Source organism: Podarcis liolepis (assembly GCF_965112155.1).
Source record: "Podarcis liolepis genome assembly, chromosome: 6".
In the NCBI taxonomy this organism is placed as follows: domain Eukaryota; kingdom Metazoa; phylum Chordata; class Lepidosauria; order Squamata; family Lacertidae; genus Podarcis; species Podarcis liolepis.
Genome location: NC_139559.1, coordinates 20,598,166 through 20,606,848, shown reverse-complemented (window position 1 = coordinate 20,606,848; position 8,683 = coordinate 20,598,166).

Here is an 8,683-nt window from a genome sequence, read left to right as displayed (position 1 = left end):
TTGATTTTAAAATGTGGGGGGCACAGATGTTTGAAATGGGACACATTTTTGCCTACAAGTTAAAGCAGACATACAACACAAGACACTTTTATCCCCATCTATTCCTGCAATATGCCCTATATACAATAGTGTTTTGGGTTGGGTTTTTTTAAGTAAAAAACATGTAAACCTAATGCTATTGGAAAAACAGGGTTTAAATCCTGCTTAAAATGTCTTTACACCATAAACAAGACAGACAGCCTTGCACCCAACAGTGCGTTTTCCAGAGATGCCAAATGTTCCCATGACAACGCCATGACCTCTTTGCCATTGGCTATCAGTGAAAGAGCAGCTGCCATTGTGAATGGATGAAAGCCAGAGCCTCAGTCACGTATTTGTGTGAAGAACCTCCTTTCCATTAAGGGATTGGAGAGATTTACAGTGGTACCTCGGGTTACATGTGCTTCAGGTTACAGACGCTTCAGGTTACAGACTCCGCTAACCCAGAATAATACCTCGGGTTAAGAACTTTGCTTCAGGATGAGAACAGAAATCGTGCTCCGGCGGCGCGGCAGCAGTGGGAGGCCCCATTAGCTAAAGTGGTGCTTCGGGTTAAGAACAGTTTCAGGTTAAGAACAGACCTCCGGAACGAATCAAGTTCTTAACCCAAGGTACCACTGTACCTTCATCCAAGAGCATTGTTGCTAGTGGAGTTCGTTCTACTTGGCAGCGGCTGATGGCTACAAAGATGGGCAATTGTACCTGCACAATAATCTGCCACAGCAGGCATACAGAGTTGTGCAGTCTGTTCCAAAGTAGGTTTTGTTAAGTTGTGGGTGAACATATCAGACGACACAGCGATTCTTCAAACAGCTCTTGTTTATTCAGAGACCAGAACAGAACTGAGCTGAAGGGCTCAGTCAGCCTGCTTATATAGAGCTCCAGTACAACGTTACTGTAGCAACTTTCTAAAACTATCCAATCACCGAATGTCACTTTTGATCCTTCATTTGCATAACTATCTACAGTATCCCCCTGCTCACCCAGGGTGAGTACTTCAGTACATAACAGGTTTACTCTGAAATAAGTTTCACTGTGTTCAAAGGGGTGGTGTGGTGGGGTGAGGTGGTGCGTCTACTGTGCATAATATTGTAGCCTTATTTAGGATGGCAGAATACTTGCATCGGACCTGTTTCCTATTCAGGTTGAACACAGAGCACCAGGTATGTAGCATGCAGGCACCAACAGTTGGAGGAGCAAAGGCAGAGATAAATCACTTTGTGGTTTAAAGGGTTAATTCTGTTATTGATATGGTGGACAGCAGATTGGCAGGAGGTTCTGGTCAGCTGGGAGTTAGCTGTCAGTGAGGAAGATGGTTGGTATTTGATAGCTGGAGGCCTGAATCCTGTACATAAAGACAAATCTCTGCTTTATTTCTCCTCCGTGTATACACTGTTCTTGGTCCCTTTGTTACTGGTGAAGGATTATCAGTTTCTTTTTCTCTCTGTATTCTGTCTGCTTTATTCCAGTCGCAAAGCACAACACAAGCCTACTCCTCCCTTTACATACTTGTTTATTTCAGAGGTTTCCTACCTAGCCTTAGAACAAACTGAAGAATGCACTTTGGGCTGCAGAAGAGGTCCTGCAAAAAGCACCCAAATCTTAAACTGCCAGAGGCCAGGCCAGATCAACACACTTCTTGTTATGTACTGAAGTTCTCACCCTGGGCCAGCAGGGGGATACTGTAGATAGTTTTCACTCAGGTCCACATATGCAAATAAGGGATCGAAAGTGATGTTCAGTGATTGGATAGTTACAGAAAGTGGTTACTGTTACGTTGTAGTGGAGCTCTATATAAGCAGGCTGGCTGAACCCTTCAGTTCTGTTCAGTTCTGTTCTGTGAATAAACAAGAGCTGTTTGAAGAATCGCTGTGTCGTCAGATATGTTCACCCACAACTTAACACTTCTATCTAGAGGAAACATCACATCCTGGGAGCTGCCCCAGAGAAGGCTCTCTCTAGGGCTGCCATCCCTCACACTTCTGAGGGAGAAAGGTCCATGGGAAAAGTATCATGTGCACCCAGGGCTTCCTTCAAGGAGGCAGGTAAGGACTTTCCAGTGGTCCTGTTAAGGTTCGTGAGGAGGGCCTACCTGGCAGAGAAGCTGACTTTTTCTCTTACTCCTGCAACTGTAAAGCTCATTGGCACCCGCCCAGCTGCCGCCATTTTGTTTCTATCTCACACAGCACTGCAGATGTTGTGACTGGCACCTGGTGGGAAGGCTAAAATGATGGCCACCAGGAGAATTGCAGCTTTCTGTCAGAGGATCCCAAGACTGGGCAGGCATCAGTGGGCCCTGTTCCCACTAGACAACTATGCCCATATCTCTTTTGTTGTTATTGTATTTGCATAGTCCAGAATTAAGCCTGGTCTTCACATGCAGCAGAATATGGCTGCATACACACTGTACATTTAAAGCACATCCTATGGCTGATCAATCAATATCACATTATTATTATTATTCTGAGTCCCTCTTTTATTTTCATTCAAGATTATCCACACTTATCCAAATGCTTATATATACGATCTGAGGTGAAACCAGAAATTTAGAAACATTGTTTCTAATTTTATTGTTGTACATTGTTTTAATTGTCTGTTTTAACCATATTTGCACATCAGTTTCTAATGCTATGTCATCTATTTCAGAGGCTTCTACTCTGCAGCCTTATAGTTGTTTTAACTGTGAGTCTTTTAGTTCTTACGCTCTTACAGTTGTTTTAACTGCATGTTTTTATTTGTTTTTAGTTCTTATCTGTTTTAATTATCAGTTTTTATCCATCCATTATCTGTGTTTAATCTTGTATTTTAGTCAGATGTTTTATCCTATGCTTGTTTCTTTGCCCTTATTTGCTCCAACATTTATCAGTTAAAAAATAAATAAATCCTAACTGCTATTTTATTTATATATTTTTTATCCTGGTCTGTGACCTTAATAAAGTTCATTCATTCATTCATGCTTATATATAAATATTCATCAAGCTACAGTATTAAAGTATGAAAATTTTGCTGCTATAAATTTAATAAATCAACAACAACCACTTTTTAATAAGTAAATGGATAAAGAACCTTTCTTTATTCTCATTATAAATCCTCCAGTTATTCCTGAGTTATTTATCCAGCTTGTTGGTCCTGGAATATAATACTATAATACTTGAAAAATGTATCCAGGCATTTGTTTATTTGTTTAGTTATACTGTGATTAAATAAAAAGGGCTCAAATTATTATATCAACTAATTATACTGCACAATGACTGCCTGTTTCCTTTTCTATACTTCCCCAGTCAGGAGAAACTTGAAGGCCTTTTGCTTTATCCAAGCTCCCCCTATGAATAGTTGGCATTTTATGCTGCACCTATTGTTTGATATTGTCAGGGAACTGACATCAGAGCGAGAGGCGGAGGGGAGGCTCCCTGATTCTGCTAGCGAGGGACCCAGCACCAGGGGAAGGAGGAGCCCAGTAGAGGAGGAAGGAAATCAACGCGACACCAGGGATAAGGAGGGGCAACAGGAGGAAGCGGAGGGAGAGCTCCGAGATTCTTCACTGGACATCAGTGAGGAGAGCACTGGTCCTCCACTACCCACGCCCTCCCTGCGCAGAAGACTCCCGCGCAGTGAGAGGAGGAGACGACTGGGTGTCAAACAACTTCTTTGCTGGAAGAGGTTTAAGAAACGCCCACAGACAGATACTGCCAGCGACTGAGACAGCCACGCTGAGAGGGGCTGTGCAGTCAGAACGGTTTAACCAAGGCAATTAAGCCTAGAGAGGCGGCAGTTTACGCACGAGTAACTCATAACCACTACAGATATGTTTTTATCTGCTACTCTATTTTGTTTTTTTGTTGTTGTTGATATATCTGTTTTGACTATATGCTGTTTCACCATTTTATAGTTTCCTGCTGCCTTCGTGCTATTCATTATTGCCTGTTCATTTGTATATTTTATTATACATTTTGTTATTTCCAAAACTTATTTCCTGTTTTTTTAAGCTGAGTAGCATTTAAATCAGTTTGCAACAGAATAAAAACAAACAGACAATTTTGAGCTGGGGTTTAACCTGGCAAAATTCATTCCTGCTTTGATGGAACCATTTCTTAACGAGCAGCCCAAGATGTAATTAAGACTTCGCCACAGAACCTCAGCAGCTTCACCACCCAAATCCTGGCTGTAGTCCTCGTAGATTTCTTCTGTCTGGTTAGTTAAAAATAATCCTAAATCACTTCATAGCAGATGTGAAGATTGTGTAATGGCACATACAGTTACTTCAGCAGTTTAATATTACCACCAAACCAAGAGTCTCATTAGACTTTTTCATAGGAAAATGTTTCATATTCACACCCAGAACTAATACTGCTTGGTTGCAACAACACAGAGTGTTTCATCTACAGCAGTGTTGGCCAAACTTGGCCCTCCAGCTGTTTTGGGACTACAATTCCCATCATCCCTGACCACTGGTCCTGTTAGCTAGGGATGATGGGAGTTGTAGTCCAACAACAGCTGGAGGGCCAAGTTTGGCCAACACTGATCTAAAGTGTGCATTGTAAGACAAAGCCTTCTGCGTGTGCTCCACTTTTCTACTAGCCACAATGGTCTGTCTCCCCTGCTGGAGGCAATGTGCCTCTGAACATCCGTTGCTTGGAATCACCAGTGGGGAGAGCACTGTCGCATTCAGATCCTACTTCCTGGCTTCCCATAGGCATCTCATTGGCTGCTGTGAAAACAAAATGCTGAACTAGACATGTCTTTAGCCTGATCTAGCAGGCCCTGTCTTATGTATTTATGGTTCTAATGTACAGTTAAGTTGATGCAATGGGCTGTTGCAGCAGGCACTGCATCAGTCTCTAGCATCTGGAGCAAGGGCCTGGTGGTAGGTCTGTCCCCAACCCCAAATTAACTATTTGCATTACACAGGGGTGATGTTTAGGGCTTGGAGGCAGCTATTGAAACAACAGGTCCAAACATCACCACTAGGGCTATGTGGCTTGCCACCCAGTGCTATGAATCACAGTGTGTCAGCCCTCAGGGTGTCAGTGATCAGGATAATAATCATTCAAATATCTTTTAGCAACCCCTCCCCCCAATCAACTTTAATTTGATGAACCTTTTCCCAGGCTTGTTGTTAAAATATTCTTGTGATGAGCCTGGCGACAGCTGTTGGTATGATTCCTTGGTCACCCTATCCCTCAGCTTACATGCGAAAGCATGTTGAAAATGGTAATAGTCGTGCAAAGTTCTCCACATTGTTGCAAAGGCCCTTGTACAGCTGCTAGGAGCAATACAATTTGTTGCCGTGGAGATAACGGTGATGTTGCAAACAGAAGATTACGGCTTAATGTGAAGAAAGAACATCAGGAGCCTAAGAGATGGAGGGCTTTGCTTTTTGTTTTTTTTTTTTTTACCAAGCAAAGATTATTTTTCTCAGCAAATGTCACACTTGCTGTAAAAGATGCAATAAAGCAGTTGCGTCCTCCTAACGTTTTCCATCTCCTCCAAAGATGACAAGTAATGATATCAAGCCAGGAACTAGAACATGGAGGAAAGGCACACAGATGATGAGCTTGATGAGACCTTGGTGCAACCTTGGAGTGATCTTCGTGGGAGCAGTTTCAAATGTTTTATGAGGTATGCCAACATGGTAGCTCACAGTCTATAGTTGCAGGACTACTCTGGGGGAAAAACAAAACAAAACAAAACAAAACAAAACAAAACACAAAACAAAACAAAACAAAACTCTGGGCCATTTGGCATCATTCTTGGAAAACTCCAAATGATGCTAACTTCAACTCCTACCCTGGAGAAAGAATATAGAAGACCCTGTTTTCCCTTTGAACAAAACAGGACACCTTACACACAGAAGCACTGATATTAGACTTTTCCACACATCATAATTAACACATGTAAAAGCAGTCTCCACACGCATTCAAGTATTTGTGTGAAAGAGTGTACCCTTGTTGATTTGCACAACACAACTATTGTGTACACTGGTACACAGATTGCACATCTCTTCATTTACTGTATTTTTCGCTCTATAAGACGCACCAGACCACAAGACGCACCTAGTTTTTGGAGGAGGAAAACAAGAAAAAAAATTTATGGATCTCAGAAGCCAGAACAGCAAGAAGCATTGCTGCACAGTGAAAGCAGCAATCCCTCTTGCTGTTCTGGCTTCTGGGATAGCTGCGCAGCCTGCATTCACTCCATAAGACGCACACACATTTCCCCTTACTTTTTAGGAGGGAAAAAGTGAGTCTTATAGAGCAAAAAATACAGTATTTATTTACAGTATTTATAGCACACTTGTCATTGAATATTTTCAGTCCCAGAGCAGGGAACAAAGTAAGAAAAAAGAAATACAATTATTGTAATGTGCGATTGCACCATTGTTTGATTGATGAAGTGAGCAATTCTAATTTTCTAAGTAGTATTTTATAATCATCCTCATCACCATTCCTCTTTTCTCTGTTATTGCTTCTTACACATGCATTTTTTTAAAATAGGGGGCAACAAAAATCTATGCCACTCTTCCCCTTCAAATCTTAAGTCACCTTACCACAAGGCGAAACAAAATAAAAAAATTCCTTCCAGTAGCACCTTAGAGACCAACTAAGTTTGTTATTGGTATGAACTTTCATGTGCATGCACGCTTCTTCAGATACGAAAGCTCATACCAGTAACAAACTTAGTTGATCTCTAAGGTGCTACTGCAAGGATTTTTTTATTTTATTTTGACTACGGCAGACCAACACGGCTACCTGCCTGTTACCTTTAATCCTTTAATCCCTCCAATCATAACCAAATTCAAGGACTTGAAACAGCCACATTTACCCATATTCACGCCTTGCTATACTTCTGTCTCCCTCTTTTCCATTTGTTTATTTCCCCACTAGATTTGTACCATCTGAGTGTCTGAGGAACAAGGAGTAGAACCCAGAAATTCACAGTGGCACAGCCTAGTGGCATTTCCAGTTGTTGTTTTGGTTTTAAATAAGATTTCAAGTATCTCCTTCTAATGGAACCCTGCAGTGGGTTTCTTATGCACCTCCTCATATATTTCAAAACATAGTTGTTATGCCTGTCTTAGTATATACCTCAGTCATTTACCTTCACAGGAAGAGTGAGGAAGACATTGGCCTGTTTCAGATATAAGGACAAATGATCACACCACTCCCACTGTCTCCATCTCTTCTGTCTTCCATGAGTTCTAAAATCAGGGTTCTAAAATGCACTAGACGACTACATGAGCAGGAAGGCACAGGGTCAGCACATTCATTTCTGCTTCCTCCTCCACGTGAAGTAAATCACATGGGCAAATGAGCTCATGATTTTCTTTATGTGAATGGACTGTGTTGAATCATGAGCTTTCATGCCCCTCCCCTCCACTTTTGTGCCCACAAAGGAGAGCTCTGAAGCTTTCACTTTTAAACGAACCACAGTTCCTTGTGATGCCCAAACATGGGGGACTGGGGTTTGTTTAACACACAGTTTCAGAACAAGCCACAGTTTGATACTGTCCTGTCCTCCCTAATTATAGTTTAAACAAGCAATAGATTTTGAGTTCAGACATCATGGAAAGCTGTTGCTTGTTTAGAACTGAAATGCTTCCAGTCGCCTTTTTGTGTGCATGAAAGAGGAGACTATGGGAAGGGAAGTGGACGAGTCCCAATCTTTATGTACCTCATTCACATAGCAGGAAACCATGGTTTCCATTATTGTACCGTGCCATTGACACTGGAGAAACATGCAGGAAAACTGGGTGTTGTTCAAACTAGGGAGTTGGGTTGGGTTGGGACATGCAGAACAGAATTTCTCCCCTGTTTCTGGATCATCAGTCTGAGATGTAACTCCTTCCCCAGAAGACCTCACCTTGAGAAAGGTAAAAACCTTGAAACTTTGGGCTTTAGCACCAAGCATTGTACATAACATTATTTTCTTAAACCAGCCACTGCAATGTGTCAGGTCACCATTCTTGAGCCACAGTGTTGTGAACATCACTGATGCACTCTGGACAGAATCTCCCGTTGCTACTTTTAATGTATTAACACTCTTTCAATTCCCGTAAGCATACTGTTACTCAAAGTGGTGGAATGATTTTGTTACCATACTGAGGTCTTGTTGGGAAGGAGGTCAATGTTTCTGTCTTCAAGAGTCATGGAATTTGCTGTTACATTATGTGCTTAGTTCTTGTTTACTTGAGTCCCACCCATTCCTCCTGGTGGCTTTTCATACCAATAATTGTGCATTATTGAATTACTGGAAGGAGGGTGTGGAGGAATGCCAGAGCTAATGGACTCAAGAGTTATCCATGTTGATATCCATTCTTATTTCAAACGAGCCAGTTTTAAAAAATTACTCTTTGAGCCTGCAATCCAGATATTAGCATCTGAGGTGAATAATGCTATCTGATTGGAAAGTTGAAAAGGCAAAGTGCGTTGTGTTCTCAAGTTTTATTCTCGTATTATATTGAGAAAAAACCTCTCTTGTAAGACCAAATGCAATGGCTCTAGTGCAGCCTTCCCCAACGTGGTGCCCTCCCAGTGACTTGGATGACAACTCCCATCATCTTCAGCCAATGCAGCCGTGCAGGCTAGGAATGATGGGAGTTGTAATCTAAAACATCTGGAGGCCACCAGATAGGGGAAGGGCACTT